This window comes from Xyrauchen texanus, chromosome 21 (genome assembly GCF_025860055.1).
Source record: "Xyrauchen texanus isolate HMW12.3.18 chromosome 21, RBS_HiC_50CHRs, whole genome shotgun sequence".
In the NCBI taxonomy this organism is placed as follows: Eukaryota; Metazoa; Chordata; class Actinopteri; order Cypriniformes; family Catostomidae; genus Xyrauchen; species Xyrauchen texanus.
In genome coordinates, this window is record NC_068296.1 from 37453383 (window position 1) to 37472444 (window position 19062).

Here is a 19062-nt window from a genome sequence, read left to right on the forward strand (position 1 = left end):
GCTTTGCGGTTGTGCGCGGTGCTATTGCCATACCAGGCGGTGATGCAGCCAGTCAGGATGCTCTCTACAGTGCTGGTGTAGAACCGTGTGAGGATGTGGTGGTTCATTCCAAACTTCCTCAGCCGTCTCAGGAAGAAGAGGCGCTGGTGAGCCTTCTTCACAACGGCCTCAGTGTGGATGGACCATGTGAGTTCTTCAGTGATGTGGACACCGAGGAACTTGAAGCTGCTGACTCTCTCCACCGGTACTACGGAATCCACGGAATTATCACACAGTACTTCAATAGTTAAATCTTCGGGAATTCTACGTTTCCCAAAGATCATAAATTTAGTTTTCTTTATATTGAGAGATAATTTGTTTAAATCAAACCACAATTTAAGCTTAGCCAACTCTTTAGAGACAGTCTTCAACAAATGTTGGAGATTCTCTCCTTCACAAAATATATTTGTATCATCTGCAAAAATTACAAATTTCAACAAATCAGAAGTTTTAACAATATCATTTATGTATAATAAAAATAATTTTGGTCCTAGAATTGAACCTTGTGGTACACCATATATTGTATTTTGAAGCTTCGACCTTTCCTCCCCCATCTGCACATATTGTTGTCTATGTTCTAAATAGCTTTTTATCCAGTTTAGCCCTATTCCCCTAATTCCATAAATTTCCAATTTTTGAAGCAAAATATGATGATCTATTGTATCAAAGGCCTTTTTAAGGTCTATAAATACACCTATAGCAAACTTCTTGTCATCAATACTGGTTGTTAATTCTTCCACCAGATCTATTAAAGCCAGAGATGTAGAACGGTTTGTTCTAAAACCATATTGACTATCAGTTAAGATCCCATATTTATCAATAAAACTATGCAATCTGATGGAGAATATCTTCTCCAGAATTTTAGAGAATTGGGGAAGCAGTGAGATTGGCCTATAGTTAGTATAAAGATTCTGTTCACCAGCTTTAAAGATAGGGACCACTTTAGCTATTTTCATATTTGTGGGAAAAGAACCCAATTTCAGAGAGAGATTGAAAATATATACTATGGGATCTACTATTACTGCAATTAGTTGTTTAATTAAAAGCATATCAATATCATTACAGTCTCTTGATGTTTTATTCTTAAAGTTATTAACTATATCAAGTACTTCAGTTTTATCAGTATCTCTCAAAAAAATAGTTGCTGGATTTCTTTCTTCAAAATATTGTGGGACATCACCCTCTTGTGGAGGTATTATCTCATCAGCCAAATTAGAGCCTGTGTTCACAAAGAATCTATTGAAGCCAGCCACAACTTCATCCATGTTTTTAATTATTTTACCATTATCAATAAATTCATTTGGAAAACCAGTACTTGTTTTTTCCCTTCTAATAATTGAATTTAAAATATTCCACGTACCCTTTATAATGTTTTTATTAGTTTCCAGCAATCTACTATAATAATCTTTTTTACATTTTCTTAAGATAGCTGTTAATTTATTTTTATATGTCTTATATTTAAATTCTTTCTCTTCAGTTCTATACTTAACAAAGTCTTTATATAGAGTATTCTTTTTTGCAAGCTTCATCAGACCCCTTGTAACCCAGGGTTTATTTGGACGTTTAGATGTTATCTCTGATTGCTGGATTGGACAATTTTTATAATACAAAGTCAAAAAGGTATTTAGAAATGAATTGTAGGCTAAATCAACATCCCCTATTTCATACACACTCTTCCAATCTTGAACTAACAAGTCATTTTTTAATTTATTCATGGTGTGATCTGTTCTTAATCTCCTCTGTATATTTATTTTGCTGGTATCCAATTTATAGTGTTTACATTCATGGAGTACAAATATTGGCAGATGGTCTGTGATATCATTTATTAACAATCCACTTTCTAAATTACTACTCATATTATTTGTGAAAATATTATCTATTATTGTTGCTGAGTGGGTGGTACTTCTACTCGGTTTGTTTATACATGGATATAGGCCTATACTGTACATTACCTCAATAAACTGTTCTATTGCAGGTAATTTACTCGGATGTGTGGTGCTAATAACGCCAAGGTCATGGGTTCGATCCCCGTACGGGCCAGGGTGTCTTTTGATCTGAATCTCTCTAGAAAAGTTAGGAGAGCATTAGACTGATAAACCAAAGATCACCGCTTAGATACAGGCTGCCCATTGCCTGTTTCAAACTCCTTACCAAACAGCAATAATACTCGCAACTTCTTTTCACCAGTAAATGCAGGATTGTGTAATGGTTAGCACGTTGCATTTTGAATCCAACAAGCTGAGTTCAAATCCTGGTGGAACCATCTTAGGGTCTTGTGGCCAAAAACAGAGTTTGGCTGTTGAAATCCCCATCAAGAGGCCTAAAATATGCCTTTCTCTTGCCAATTTCAACAAAACATGTTTTTTGTCCAAACCCAGGAGACAGCAGACAATTAATGTTGATTCCATGCTGGCCAGGTCTATCACTTTGAAATTGTGATGACCAGGTCTGAGATTAGAGAACAGTTCCTAAAAGGAAAACATCCTCATGGAGAATGCAGGCATCGATCCCGCTACCTCTCGCATGCTAAGCAAGCTCTCTACCATTTGAGCTAATTTCCCTCCTGGTAGGTGGGCAACGTGCCTTTCTTTCATTTTTGTTGCTCCTCAGCTGTGCAGCCCAGAGGTACCAAACCACTCTTGTTTGTTTCCTTTTGGAGTGGGCCATGGGCCCTTCCAATGGTCAGAAAGACCATGTCCAAGGAGTCTTGCAAGGCAGTGATCCTCAAGTCAAGTCAAGTCAAGTGGTTTTTATTGTCGTTTCAACCATATACAGTTAGTACAGTACACAGCAAAACGAGACAACGTTCCTCCAGGACCATGGTGCTACATAAAAACAACAAAGGACCAACATAGGACCACATGAGACTACACAACGAAATAAAATACCTATATAAACTACCTATATATACCTATATAAAGTGCATGTGCAAATATGTGCAAAAAGTACAGGACAGTACAACAAATTACTGACAATGAACAGGACAATAGACAGTGCAGCACCGACCAGTACTCAGTAGTGCAAAAAGATGACAGTTTCTAAAATGTAAACATAACATACTATGAGATAGTGTTCTATGCACATAGCAGTTATTGAGGTAGCAGACAGTTATAAAGTGACAGTAATTAAAGTGCAACTCAGGACACGTGTGTGTCAAACCAGTCTCTGAGTATTGAGGAGTCTGATGGCTTGGGGAAGAAGTTGTTACACAGTCTGGTCGTGAGGGCCCGAATGCTTCGGTACCTCTTGCCAGACGGGAGGAGGGTAAAGAGTTTGTGTGAGGGGTGTGTGGGGTCGCCCACAATGCTGGTTGCTTTATGGATACAGTGTTTTTTGTAAATGTCTTTGATGGAGGGAAGAGAGACCCTAATGATCTTCTCAGCTGTCCTCACTATCCTCTGCAGGGCTTTGCAGTCCGAAACGGTGCAAGTCCCAAACCAGGCAGTGATGCAGCTGCTCAGGATGCTCTCAATAGTCCCTCTATAGAATGTAGTGAGGATGGGGGTTGGGAGATGTGCTTTCCTCAGCCTTCAAGAAAGTAGAGACGCTGCTGGGCTTTCTTGGTGATAGAGCTGGTGTTGAGGGACCAGGTGAGGTTCTCCGCCAAGTGAACACCAAGGAATTTGGTGCTTTTGACGATCTCCACAGAGGAGCCGCCGATGTTCAGCGGAGTGTGTTCACCTTGTGCTTTCCTAAAGTCAACAACCATCTCTTTTGTTTTGTCGACATTCAGGGACAGGTTGTTGGCTCTACACCAGTTCGTCAGCCGCTGCACCTCCTCTCTGTATGCTGACTCGTTGTTCTTGCTGATGAGACCCACCACGGTCGTGGTCATCGGCTAACTTGATGATGTGATTCGAGCTGTGCATTGCTGCACAGTCGTGAGTCAGCAGAGTGAACAGCAGTGGACTGAGCACACAGCCCTGGGGGCCCCAGTGCTCAGTGTGGTGGTGGTGGAGATGCTGTTCCCGATCCGGACTGACTGAGGTCTCCCAGTCAGGAAGTCCAGGATCCAGTTGCAGAGGGAGGTGTCCAGGCCCAGCAGGTTCAGCTTTCCAATCAGGTGCTGGGGAATGATTGTGTTGAATGCTGAGCTGAAATCTATGAACAGCATTCGAACGTATGAGTCCTTATTGTCTAGGTGGGTGAGGGCCAGATGGAGGGTTGTGGTGATGGCATCGTCCGCTGAACGGTTTGAACGATACGCAAACTGCAGTGGGTCTAGTGAGGGGGCAGCTGGGTCTTAATCTGCCTCATGACGAGCCTCTCGAAGCACTTCATGATGATGGGTGTAAGTGCGACGGGACGGTAGTCGTTGAGGCAGGACACTGAAGACTTCTTTGGCATGGGGATGATGGTGGTGGCCTTGAAGCAAATCAAAATCAAATCACTTTATTGTCACACTACCATGTACACAAGTGCAACAGTAGGTGAAATTCTTGTGTGCAGTTCCGAGCAACATAGCAGTCATGACAGTGACGAGACATATACCAATTACAATAAACAACATACTTACACAAAACAATTTACATATCAAATGTACACATACTTACACAAAACAATTTACAAATCAGATGTACACATACTTACACAACACAATAATTATATACAATGCAGAATATAGAACAGAATATACAATACAATACAATAAGTGGGAGTATATGAAATATATATGTGTATATATATATATATAGCAGTTGTATTGAGGAGAATATGTTGACAGTCCAGTGTGAGATTATAGCTGAATAAAGTGCAGTGCTAATTATTGATCCTGATAGATCAAGAGTTCAACAGTCTGATTGCTTGGGGAAAAAGCTATCATGTAGTCGGGCTGGTGCGGGTCCTGATGCTGCGATACCGCCTGCCTGATGGTAGCAGTGAGAACAGCCCATGACTTGGGTGACTGGAGTCTCTGATGATCCTCCGAGCTTTTTTCACACACCGCCTGGTGTATATGTCCTGGAGGGAGGGAAGCTCACCTCCGATGATGTTCCTGGCAGTTCGCACCACCCTTTGCAGGGCTTTGCAGTTGTGCGCGGTGCTATTGCCGCACTCAGGCGGTGATGCAGCCAGTCAGGATGCTCTCTACAGTGCTGGTGTAGAACCGCAGTGAGGATGTGGTGGTTCATTCCAAACTTCCTCAGCCGCCTCAGGAAGAAGAGGCGCTGGTGAGCCTTCTTCACAACGGCCTCAGTGTGGACGGATCCATGTGAGTTCCTCAGTAATGTGGACACCGAGGAACTTGAAGCTGCTGACTCTCTCCACCGGTGCTCCATTGATGGTGATGGGGCTGTGTTCTCCGCCTTTCTTCCTGAAGTCCACAACAAGCTCCTTGGTTTTACTGACGCTGAGGGAGAGGTTGTGCTCCTGACACCAGCGTGTCAGAGTGTGCACCTCCTCTCTGTAGGCTCTTTCATCATTGTCAGTGATCAGACCTACCACCGTCGTGATCGCCAGCAAACTTAATGATGGCATTGAGCTATGTGTTGCCACACAGTCATGTGTGTACAGGGAATACAGGAGTGGGCTGAGAACACAGCCTCGTGGGCTCCAGTGTTGAGGGTCAGTGATGAGGAGGTGTTGCTGCCCATTCTAACCACCTGACGCCTGCCTGACAGGAAATCCAGGATCCAGCTGCACAGCCAGCTGTTTAAGCCCAGAGCCCGGAGTTTCTCATCAAGCTTGGAGGGCACTATGGTGTTGAATGCTGAGCTGTAGTCTACAAACAGCATTCTCACATATGTGTTCCTTTTTCCAGGTGGGAGAGAGCAGTGTGTATTGTAGATGCAATGGCATCATCAGTGGAGCGGTTGTTGCGGTAGGCAAACTGCAATGGGTCCAAAGAGGGGGCAGAACAGAGCAGATGTGATCTCTGATTAACCTCTCAAGCATTTGCTGATGATGGGGGTCAGAGCAACAGGACGCCAGTCATTTAAGCATGTGATTATAGCTTGCTTCGTACAGGCACAATGGTTGATGTTTTGAAGCATGTGGGGACTACAGACAGGAGAGGGACAGATTGAAAATGTCCGTAAAAACACCAGCCAGTTGATTCGCAAGACGCTTCTGATGACGCTGCCCGAATGCCGCCTGGACTCACGGCTTTACGGATGTTCACCCGCCGGAATGATCGGGTTACATCCACAACAGAGACGGAGAGTGAATCAACCTCTGTAGCGCCAGTCGCGAAGTGCACTCTCCGCGAGGGCGGTGTTACTGTCCTCAAATCGAGCATAAAATGTATTAAGTTCGTCCGGAGAGATGCAGCGGTGTTCATGGCGGAGACTTTATTCCGCTTGTAGTCCGTGATTGTAGCTAATTCCCTGCCACATACTTCTGGAGTCAGTGGTGTTGAACTGACTTTCAAGTTTGTGCCTGTACTGGCGCTTAGCTGCACTGATAGTGTTACGGAGGGCATAACTGGCTTGTTTACGCCCTCCGGTTAGGAGAATTAAAGCCGAGGTCCGCAGCAGTGAGTGCCGCCTAACATCGCCAGTAACCCATGGTTTCTGGTTGGGGTATATCCAGATAGTTTTGGTCGGAACAACGCCCTTCACGCACTTCCTGATGAAACACGCTACGCTGTCAGCGTAAACCTCGATGTCGCCATCAGAGGCGGACCGAACATCTCCCAGTCCGCGGATCAAAACAGTCTTGTAGCGCAGAGTCTGATTGGTCCGACCAGCACTGGATCGTTCTGAGGGTGGGTGCTTCCTGTTTCAGTTTCTGCCTGTAAGCGGGCAGAAGCAGAACGGAAGAATGGTCCGATTTGCCAAATGGGGGCGGGGAGGGATTTGTAGCCTTCCCGAAGGGAGAGTAACAATGATCCAAAACCCGTCCCTCGTGGTGTTGAACTTTATGTGTTGGTGGTATTTTGGGGCGCATTGCTTTGAAGTTGGCTTTGTTAAAGTCCCCGGCAACAATGAACGCAGCCTCAGGGTGCGCGGTTTCCTGCTCACTTATACACCCATACAGTTCCCTGAGTGCCCGGTCTGTGTCGGCTTATGGGGGATGTACACAGCTGTGATGATAACCGCTGTGAATTCCCTCGGCAGCCAGAATGGTCGACACAGAAGCATGAGATATTCCAGATCAGGAGAGCAAAAGACTTGATGAAATGTACGCTCCTCTGATCACACCATGATTTGTTGATCATAAAACATACACCACCACCTCTGCTTTTACCAGAGAGGTCTTTCGCTCTGTCCGCCGGGTGCACGGAAAAGCCCGCGGATTTCGGCGGCCGAAGTCTGGAATCTCCGTGAGACAGCCAGGTTTCTGTAAGGCACATAACGCAGCAGTCCCTCGCCTCTCGCTGGAAAGAGATCCGCGCCTCAGCTCGCGAGAGTTTGTTGTCCAGAGACTGAACATTTGCCAGTAGTATACTGGGTAGCGGGGTCGATTTGCACGACGCCTTACTCTGATGAGAACGCCGCTCGCTTTTCCTCTTTTCCTTCTGGCGCTTCCGCCGCCGAGCAGCACAGACAGTAGGCTCACCGGGCGTGTTTGTAAACAGCGGTCGGCATTAAGGAATTTGAAGTCCGGTTTTCGATGTGTGATTGTAGAACTAATGTCCAAAAGCGCTTGTCTGTCGTGAAACAATAAGGCAGACAACATCCAAGACAAAAAACAAAGAACTGTAAACAAAACAAACAATAAACCGCAGTGTTGTAACGGAGCTCGCGAACGCAGCAGCCATACTCGGCGCCATCTTGAGTCCGTTGAGCACGTTGGAACAACGGCGCTGCTCAGAGAGATGTTGAAGATGTCGGTAAGAACATCTGCTAGCTGGTCTGCACATCCTCTGAGCACTCTGCCAGGAATGTTGTCTGGTCCAGCAGCCTTCGCGGGTTGACTCTACGTAGAGTTTTCCTCACATCTGCCGTGGTAAGACAGAGCACCTGGTCGCTGGGAGGAGGGGTGGACTTCCTCGCCATCACGCCGTTCTGCACTTCAAACCGAGCGTAGAAGTCGCTCAGCGATCTGGAAGGGAGGCATCTTTGTCACAGGCAACTGATGTTGTCCTGTAGTTGGTGATGGCCTGGATGCCCTGCCACATGCGCCGCGTGTCACCGCTGTCCTGGAAGTGACTGTGGATTCTCTGGGCGTAGCGCGCTTTGCCTCTCTGATTGCCCGTGACAGTTTGGCCCTAGCTGTTCTTAGGGCTGCCTTATCGCCTGCTCTGAAGGCGGAGTCTCGACCTCAGCAGCGCAGCGACCTCCGCAGTCATCCACGGCTTCTGGTTGAGCGCGTGGTGATGGTCTTGAGAAAGTGACATCATCAATGCACTTGCTGATGTAGCTGGTCACTGATGCTGTGTATTCCTCCAAGCTGGTAGAATCGCCATATGTTGCAGCCTCCCTGAACATGTGCCAGTCAGTACACTCAAAACAGTCCTGAAGAGCAGAGATGGCTCCTGCTGGCCAGGTTTTCACCTGCTTCTGAAGCGGTTTTGTGCGCCTGACGAGCCGGTCTGTATGCTGGAATTAACATAACAGAGATGTGGTCTGAGTAGCCGAGGTGGGGGCGGGCTCACCGCACGCCTCTGGGATGTTTGTGTAAACAAGATCAAGCTGCTCAGCCTCTCGCTGCAAAGTCCACATACTGATGGAATTTAGGGAGCACTGTCTTGAGATTTGCATGGTTGAAATCTCCGCCACAATAAACAGTCCGGCCGGGTGAGCTGCTCTGCAGTTCGCTCATAGCCCCATACAGTTCACAGAGCGTTCCTTAGCTGCTAGCTGGGGGAATGTAAACCCGGTTATGCAAACAGTGGTGAATTCTCGTGGTAGATAAAAAGGTCTGCATCTAACAGTCACAAGCTCCAACAGCTGATGAACAGTAACTAGAGACTAGCATAGAGTTCTTGCACCATTCCGTTGATGTAAACACACAAGCCACCACCGCGAAGTCTTACCGCAGAGAGCTGTATTTCTGTCGGCACTAAACGAGGCGCAGCCCGCCTAGCTGAATGGCGCATCCGAACTCTGTCGCTGAGCCACGCCTCGCGGAAAACAAAGACGCAGCAGTCTCTAAACTCACGCCACGTAGCCTGCTGGAGTCGGATATAGTCCAGTTTATTGTCCAGGAGCAAACATTTGAGAGCAGGATAGACGGGAGAGCCGGCCGGCTAGGGTTTGTTTTTAGCCTAGCATGGACCCCCGCCTCTTTCCGCGCTCGCCGCGACACCGCCACGACGCCCTTCCTCGCCACCGGCATCAGGCGACGCCGAGGGCTGGAGGCCTGGTCTCCGCAGCAAGCCGAAGCACGCCAGAGCCTCCTGCAGGTCATCATGCAGCTTGGTTTTTGCATGAGTCTTATATTTCAGTAGTGTCTGGCGATGGTAGACACGAACACCGGTTGCTCCGATGTCCATGTGTTGCAAAAGTCGGGCTTTTTTAACAAAAATAGCACCATTGTGGATCCGGAGTGGCCGCTGCGTGCTACCGCGCCGCCATCTTGGATCTACCAAGATCCTAAATCATATGTGAGTTTTGTGGTCAAGTAGGTCAGCCCCCATGAAGAATGTGACATGGTAAGTTTTTCCAAGGAAACGACAGTGCACATTCAATTTGCCTTAAGAGAAAGCAATAGATGCAGATAACTATGAGCGCTACATTTACATTTGGCAGACGCTTTTATCCAAAGCGACTTATAGTGCAATTATTACAGGGACAATCCCCCAGAGCAACCTGGAGTTAAGTGCCTTGCTCAAGGACACAATGGTGGTGGCAGTGGGGTTAGAACCTGTGCCCTTCTGATTAACAGCCCTGTGCTTTAGCCACTACGCCACCACCACTCCTGAGAAATGGAACAAATGAAGCAAATTGTCATTGGCTATTTTGTTAGGAGTTATTGGCGATAAATGCTATTCCATTTTATGCTTGCCAAATTCTTTTGAGGATGTCTCTATTTCCCCATTAATGTAGATAAGAGCAGTACTTGTATGACTGAAAATAAGTGTACGTTGGCATGCCATGCTGAGCATCAGAACCTAATGAGGTTTGTGTAGACCTTTCTTAAGAGAGCAGACATTGCAAGGTGGCTTGTGGGGCTAGATTTATGATTTTGGATTTGGGTGCAAAAGTGTCTCGTGTTCAAATCCAAGAATAGCTTGCCCCAAGAATAGCTTGCCCTTAGATCTTCAAACTTGAAGACCATGCGGTGCAAAGTCTTAATGTCAGCATTACCACCAAGCAAGCATTTTCTGTGAAAATGGACAGTGACAATAACAAGACAAGGCCGGTTAGCTCAGTTGGTTAGAGCGTGGTGCTAATAACGCCAAGGTCGTGGGTTCGATCCCTGTATGGGCCAGGGTGTCTTTTGATCTGAATCTCTCTAGAAAAGTTAGGAGAGGATTAGACTGATAAACCAAAGATCACCGCTTAGATACAGGCTGCCCATTTCCTGTTTCAAACTCCTTACCAAACAGCAATAATACTCGCAACTTCTTTTCATCAGTAAATGCAGGTTTGTGTAATGGTTAGCACATTGCATTTTGAATCCAACAAGCTGAGTTCAAATCCTGGCGGAAACATCTTAGGGTCTTGTGGCCAAAAACAGAGTTTGGTTGTTGAAATCTCCAGCAAGAGGCCTAAAATATGCCTTTCTCTTGCCAATTTCAACAAAACATGTTTTTTGTCCAAACCCAGGAGAGTGCAGACAATTAATGTTGGTTCCATTGTGTAATGGTTAGCACTCTGGGCTCTGAATCCAGTGATCCAAGCTCAAATCTCGGTGGGACCTTCTATGACTTTTGCACCGACGGTTCGGAGGACCCAATCAAAAGTACTTTTCAAAAGCAGTGATCCTCCAAATCTGCTGCTGCAATACTCTGCTTGCCAGGTCCATGAGCATTTCTCCATACACTTATATCAAAAATATCTACATATATTGCTCTTGTTGAACTCTAATCTGTCATGGATGTTATTTTTCTGATACAATTGAAAATTTGGAACGCAGCACTTTTTGTATTATTGTCTCCTTAAGATGAATCGCTTATGTTGTGTTATTCCTCTATTATAATCCGCTTTGCATAAAAGCACCTTCTAAATCAATAAATGTAATGTAATATAATGTATCAAAAACATAATTTGATGCCCAGATCTGTAAAATTAGTGAAGAACACGTAAAGAGAAAGTTCCCTCGTGCAGTGTTGCTGCATGCCAGGCCCACGTACAGCAGACTTTTGTTCTGAATCTCTCTTCTGCTGAGCTCTAATTTGCAGGGTAGCCTCATGGAAATCCATGAGGAAAGAAGGTTAGCACTCTGGCCTCTGAATCCAGAGATACCAGTTAAAATCTCGGCGGGACCTTCTGTGACTTTTGTGCCAAAAGTTGCAAAGGACCCAATCAGAAGGACTTTTGTAAAGCTGCGAGACTCCAAATCTAAAGAAGTGAAAGTGTACCAACTCTGCTTGCCAGGTCCATGAGCATTTCTCCATACACTTATATAAAAAATATCAGAATCAGAATCAGCTTTATAGAGTATGCTTACACACAAGGAATTTGTCTTGGCGACAGGAGCTTCCAGTCTACAACAATACAAACAATACCAAAAACAGCAGCAAGACATAGGTAATTAAAAACAAAAAAGAACACAATATAAATAATTATACATATATGTACATACACTCACCTTCATACATACCCACATACACACACGTAGTGCAAATCTAATACAATCTTTTATATAAAGAACAAAAAACTGTATATTATGTACAGAGCATGTAAGTAATGGCAGAAGTGGATATGCTGGATAATATAAATTAAAATTAAAATTAAACTGTGTATTGCACATCATTATTGCGCAATGGGGCAATTTAATTGTTCATTAGATGGATGGCCTGAGGGAAAAAACTGTTCCTGTGTCTGACGGTTCTGGTGTTCAGAGCTCTGAAGCACCGGCCAGAAGGCAACAGTTCAAAAAGGTAGTGGGCAGGGTGAGTGGTGTCCAGAGTGATTTTACCAGCCATTTTCCTCACTCTGGAAGTGTATAGTTCTTGAAGGGGGGGCAGGGGACAACCAATAATCCTCTCAGCAGACCGAACTGTCCTTTGTAGTCTTCTGATGTCTGATTTCGTAGCTGCACCAAACCAGACAGTTATTGAAGTGCAGAGGACAGACTCAATGACTGCTGAGTAGAACTGTTTCAGCAGCACTGATGGCAGGTTGAACTTCCTCAGCTGGCGAAGGAAGTACAACCTCTGCTGGGCCTTTTTCACAATGGAGTCGATGTGTATCTCCCACTTCAGGTCCTGTGAGATGGTAGTGCCCAGGAACCTGAATGACTCCACTGCTGTCACAGTGCTGTTTAGAATGGTGAGGGGGGGGACAATGATGGGGTGTTCCTCCTAAAGTCCACAATCATCTCCACTGTTTTGAGCGTCTTCAGCTCCAGGTTGTTTTGACTGCACCAGAAAGCCAGCCGTTCAACCTCCTTTCTATATGCAGACTCATCATCATCTTGGATAAGGCCGATGACAGTGGTGTCGTCTGCAAACTTCAGGAGCTTGACAGAGGGGTCCTTGGTGGTGCAGTCATTGGTGTACAGGGAGAAGAGTAGTGGGGAGAGCACACATCCCTGGGGGGCACCAGTGCTGATGGTACAGGTGGTGGAAGTTAATTTTCCCTGCCTCACAAGCTGCTGCCTGTCCGTCAGAAAGCTGGTAATCCACTGACAGGTAGAGGTGGGAACAGGGAGTTGGTTTAACTTAGTCCGGAGTATATCTGGTATGATTGTGTTGAAAGCCGAGCTGAAGTCCACAAAAGGATCCTACGTATGTCCCCGGTCTGTCCAGATGCTGCAGGACGTGATGCAAACCCATGTTGACTGCATCATAGCAAATTGAAGGGGGTCCAGAAAGGGTCCAGTGATGTCCTTCAGGTGGGCCAACACCAGTCTCTCAAATGACTTCATGACCACAGATGTCAGGGCGACAGGTCTGTAGTCATTAAGTCCTGTGATTTTAGGTTTCTTAGGGACGGGGATAATAACGGAGCGTTTGAAGCAGCATGGGACTTCACACTGCTCCAGTGATCTATTGAAGATCTGAGTGAAGATGGGGGCCAGTTGGTTAGCACAGGAACAAAGGCACGCTGGTGAGATGCCATCTGGGCCTGGAGCCTTCCTTCACCTTTGCTTCCGAAAGACATGGTACACATTGTCCTCACAGATCTTGAGTGCAGGTAGTGTAGTAGGAGGGGGTAGGAGGGGGGTTGCAGGAGGTGTTAATGGTTGTGTGAAATGAAGGTCCGAGTGCATGTGGGGTGTGAAATTGGGCCTTTCAAATCTGCAATAAAACACATTCAGGTCGTCAGCCAGTCGTTGGTCCGCCACAGGGTTGGGGGTAGGAGTCCTGTAATTAGTAAGTTGTTTCAGGCCACTCCACACTGATGCAGGGTCGTTAGCAGCTTCTCAGAGTAGCTTCTTTTAGCCACTCTGATTTCCCTATTCAGTGTGTTCCTGGCCTGATTCTACAAGACTCTATCCCCACCCCTGTAAGCCTCCTCTTTCGCATGACGAAGCTGTCTGAGTTTTCCTGTGAACCATGGTTTATCATTGTTGAATGATAAAAATGTCCTAGTAGGGATGCACATATCCTCACAGAAACTGATGTATGATGTAACAGTATCTGTGAGCTCGTCCAGGTCTGTAGCTGCAGCTTCAAAAACACTCCAATCAGTGCAGTCAAAGCAGGCTTGTAGTTCCAGCTCTGCTTCATTAGTCCATTCCTTACAGTCCTTACAACTGGCTTTGTTGATTTTAATTTCTGCCTGTAGGACGGGAGAAGATGAACCAGACAGTGATCAGAGAGTCCCAAAGCTGCACGTGGGACAGAGCGATATGCATCCTTTAATGTTGTATAGCAGTGATCCAATATATTCCTGTCTCTGGTGGGGCATGTAATGTGCTGTCTGTATTTGGGCAGTTCGCGTGTGAGATTTGTTTTGTTAAAGTCCCCAAGAATAATAATAACTGAGTCCGGGTATTGTTGTTCTGTGTCTGTGATTTGATCAGCCAGCTGTTGCAGCGCTAAGTTCCCAGACGCGTTTGGAGGAATGTAAACACTCACCAGAATAAACGAAGAAAACTCCCGCGGGGGAGTAGAACGGCTTACAGTTAATAAAGAGCGCTTCCAGATTAGGGCAGCACATCCTCTTTAATGTTGTTACATCTGTACACCAACTTTCGTTGATGTAAAAGCATGTTCCACCGCCTCTCGTTTTCCCCGTTAACTCCGCGATGCGATCCGCTCTGAACAGCTGGAAGCCCGGCAGATGTAATGCGCTGTCCGGAATGGCTTCATTCAGCCAGGTTTCAGTGAAGCACAGTGCAGCAGAGTTTGAAAAGTCCTTATTATTATGTGTGAGGAGATGTAGTTCGTCAGTTTTGTTGGGAAGAAAGCGGAGATTCGTGAGATAAATGCTCGGCAGTGCTGTTCGAACGCCGGCTGACGGAGATTAAATATTCAAAAACCGGGAAAAGATTATCTGGTATGTGCGAATGTTCAGCAGAGTCCATGGTAAACTGACTGGTAAAAGATTGCTAAACACAGTACATACAAACAAAAACAACAAAAGTATTGGAGAGCTCCACACCGAGGCAGCCATCTCGTGGCGCCATCATGATCATTTATCTACAAATATCTACAAATATTGCTCTTGTTGAACTCTAATCTGTCATGGGTAGTATTTTTCTGATACAATTGAAAATTTGGAACGCAGCACATTTTGTATTATTGTCTCCTTAAGATGAATCGCTTATGTTGTTTTATTCCTCTATTATAAGCCGCTTTGCATAAATGCACCTTCTAAATCAATAAATGTAATGTAATATAATGTATCAAAAACATAATTTGATGCCCAGATCTGTAAAATTAGTGAAGAACACGTAAAAGAGAAAGCTCCCTCGTGCAGTGTTGCTGCATGCAAGGCCCACGTACAGCAGACTTTTGTTCTGAATCTCTCTTCTGCTGAGCTCTAATTTGCAGAGTAGCTTCATGGAAATCCATGAGGAAAGAAGGTTAGCACTCTGGCCTCTGAATCCAGAGATACCAGTTAAAATCTCGGCGGGACCTTCTGTGACTTTTGTGCCAAAAGGTGCATAGGACCCAATCAGAAGGACTTTTATAAAGCTGCCAGACTCCAAATCTACAGAAGTGAAAGTGTACCAACTCTGCTGGCCAGGTATATCACATTGAAATTGTGATGACCAGGTCTGAGATTAGAGAACAGTTCCTAAAAGGAAAACATCCTCATGGAGAATGCGGGAATCAATGCCACTACCTCTCGCATGCTAAGCGAGCGCCCTACCATTTGAGTTAATTCCCTCCTGATAGGTGGGCAACGTGCCTTTCTTTAATTTTTGTTGCTCCTCAGCTGTGCAGCCCAGAGGTACCAAACCACTCTTGTTTGTTTCCTTTTGGAGTGGGCCATGGGCCCTTCCAATGGTCAGAAAGACCATGTCCAAGGAGTCTTGCAAGGCAGTGATCCTAAATCATATGTGAGTTTTGTGGTCAAGTAGGTCAGCCCCCATGAAGAATGTGACATGGTAAGTTTTTCCAAGGAAACTTCAGTACACATTCAATTTGCCCTAAGAGAAAGCAATAGATGCAGATAACTATGAGCTTACATGAGAAATGGAACAAATGAAGCAAATTGTCATTGGCAATTTTGTTAGGAGTTATTGGCGATAAATGCTATTCCATTTTATGCTTGCCAAATTCTTTTGAGGATGTCTCTATTTCCCCATTAATGTAGATAAGAGCAGTACTTGTATGACTGAAAATAAGAGTACGTTGGCATGCCATGCTGAGCATCAGAACCTAATGAGGTTTGTGTAGACCTTTCTTAAGAGAGCAGACATTGCAAGGTGGCTTGTGGGGCTAGATTTATGATTTTGGATTTGGGTGCAAAAATGTCAAGTGTTCAAATCCAAGAATAGCTTGTCCTTGCCCTTAAGTCAAGTCAAGTCAATTTTATTTGTATAGCGCCTTTCACAACACACATCGTTTCAAAGCAGCTTTACAGAATATTAGCATTAACAGACGATAAGAACTGTAATGTCTATAAAGTCGATTAATCATCATTGTGTAATTTAGATAAAATACAAATTTTAATAGTGTTTATAAATAATTAAATGATAATTGTATTAATAACCCCAGTGAGCAAGCTGTAGGCTGACTGTGGCAAGGAACACAAAACTCCATAAGATGTAGATTAATGGAGAAAAATAACCTTGGGAGAAACCAGACTCACTGTTGGGGCCAGTTCCCTCTGGCTAACATTATGAATTGTAATGTAAATATTAATTATGTATAGGTAAAATCATGGTTTAAAATTATTAAACTAAGTGATAAGGGTCATTGATTAAACATAGATTGTGTTTGAACTGTAAGATTAATAACCAAAGTCTTTGAAGTCCATCTTGATTAATTGCAGAAGTTCACATAGATGCAATTGTCCTTGTTAATTGGCTGATGAAGGCTTTTGTTGGCAATTGTTAGTCTAAGCATTTCATTTCAGGATTGTAGTCCATAAATAGACCGAGGTGATGCAGGTTGGAGTTGGCATAATTTCATCCTCTGAAGTCCGTCATAATAGATTGAAGTGATGTTTGGCTGGCACCGGCTGCATTTAGTCATCATCATTCTGCGACATGTAGCAGTGGAGTCCAACATGAAGCAGGAATGGTGCTGGATCCAGCCGGTTCTGGTGACCTCAGGATAGGAGTCCCGAGGTTGAGACAGGGAAACAAATAAAAAGATGTAAGTGTAGATGCCATTGAATTTATTGCAGAGTTAGAGATCATGCTCAATGTTTCTGGTTTCTGGTTCGGCAGACCCAACTAAAGCAGCCTAATTGTGGGATAAATTAGGTGTATGCCTGGCTAAATAGATGAGTCTTTAGTCTAGACTTAAACTGAGAGAGTGTGTCTGCATCTCGAACAGTGTTTGGGAGACTATTCCATAGTTTAGGAGCCAAATATGAAAAGGATCTTCCTCCTTTAGTGGATTTTGATATTCTAGGAACTATTAATAGGCCAGAATTTTGCGATCTTAATGAACGTGTTGGAATATAGCGTGTTAGAAGATCACTTAAGTACTGCGGAGCTAGACCATTCAAAGCTTTGTACGTAATTAACAGAATTTTAAAATCAATACGGAATTTAACAGGTAGCCAATGTAACGATGATAAAATGGGGCTAATATGATCATATTTCTTGGTTCTCGTCAGCACTCTGGCTGCTGCATTTTGAACCAATTGAAGTTTATTTATTGATCTTGCTGGACATCCTCCCAGTAATGCATTACAATAATCTAGTCTTGAGGTCATGAACGCATGAATTAGTTTTTCGGCATCAGCAACCGAGAGCATATGCCTTAATTTAGCAATATTTCTTAGGTGGAAGAATGCTGTTCTACAAACATTTGTAATTTGATTTTCAAAGGACAGATTGGTATCAAATATAACACCTAAGTTCTTTGCTGTTGAAGATGATGTAACAGTACATCCATCTAGAGTCAAATTATATTTTAGTGGCTTATTTTTAGAGTTTTTGGTCCAATAATTAGAACCTCTGTTTTGTCAGAATTGAGTAGAAGGAAATTTCTGGCCATCCAATCTTTTATTTCATTGATACACTCTGCTAATTTTGAGAATTGTGAAATCTCATCAGGTTTTGAAGAAATATAAAGTTGTGTATCGTCAGCATAGCAGTGGAAACTTATTCCACGATTCCTGATAATATCTCCCAGGGGAAGCATATACATGGAGAAAAGCAGAGGCCCTAAAACTGATCCCTGTGGCACTCCATACTTTACTTTTGTTTGGTTTGACAATTCCTCATTTAAATAGACAAAGTGGTAGCGGTCTGCTAAATATGACCTAAACCATGCTAATGCCACTCCACAAATTCCAACATAATTCTCCAGCCTATTCAAGAGTATGTTGTGATCTATCGTGTCGAATGCAGCACTTAGATCTAAAAGCACTAGAAGAGAAATGCAGCCGCGATCAGATGATAAGAGCAAGTCATTTGTAACTCTGATAAGTGCAGTCTCTGTACTGTGATGAGGCCTAAATCCTGATTGAAATTCTTCATATATACTATTTCTCTGTAGAAATGAACATATTTGGGAGGATACTACCTTTTCTAGTATTTTTGACATAAACGGGAGATTTGAAATCGGTCTATAATTAGCAAGTTCTCCAGGATCAAGTTGTGGCTTCTTAATTAGCGGTTTGATAATGGCCTCTTTTAAGATACCTCTTTTAAGAGCTTAGTTGGTATAGGATCTAACAAACAAGTTGTGGCTTTTGATGTTTCGATAAGTTTTGTTAGCTCTTCATGACCTATGATAGCGAAGGATTGAAGTTGCACATGAGGGAAATTATTCGACACTGTTTTCTGAGGTGCTATGACAGATAATTGCATAATTCCAATTTTATTTCTGATTATTTCAATTTTATCTGTAAAGAAATTCATGAAGTCATTACTCTTGAACTGTGACGTAATATCTGGTTCGGTTGAGGCTTTATTCCTAACCAATTTAGCCACAGTACTTTTTATATCCCAGTTACCCAGTTTAGTATCCCAGTTACCTTAGATATTCAAACTTGAAGACCATGGGGTGCAAAGTCTTAATGTCAGCATTACCACCAAGCAAGCATTTTCTGTGAAAATGGACAGTGACAATAACAAGACAAGGCCGGTTAGCTCAGTTGGTTAGAGCGTGGTGCTAATAACGCCATGGTCGTGAGTTCGATCCCCGTACGGGCCAGGGTGTCTTTTGATCTGAATCGCTCTAGAAAAGTTAGGAGAGCATTAGAGTGATAAACCAAATATCACCGCTTAGATACAGGCTGCCCATTTCCTGTTTCAAACTCCTTACCAAACAGCAATAATACTCGCAACTTCTTTTCATCAGTAAATGCAGGTTTGTGTAATGGTTAGCACATTGCATTTTGAATCCATCAAGCTGAGTTCAAATCCTGGCGGAACCATCTTATGGTCTTGTGG

General features: G+C 44.1%; 1 protein-coding gene and 2 non-coding genes across 3 annotated transcripts in view; all 3 read left to right on the forward strand.

Moving 5' to 3' along the window:
* LOC127661496 (uncharacterized) overlaps window positions 1-19062 on the forward strand; it is a 156467-nt gene that overhangs the window by 66511 nt on the left and 70894 nt on the right. The gene's annotated exons all lie outside the window — the stretch shown is intronic.
* trnai-aau (transfer RNA isoleucine (anticodon AAU)) lies at window positions 10280-10353 on the forward strand. Its single transcript has one exon. It is a non-coding gene; the product is annotated as a tRNA-Ile (tRNA).
* Window positions 18750-18823, forward strand: trnai-aau (transfer RNA isoleucine (anticodon AAU)). The gene has a single exon. It is a non-coding gene; the product is annotated as a tRNA-Ile (tRNA).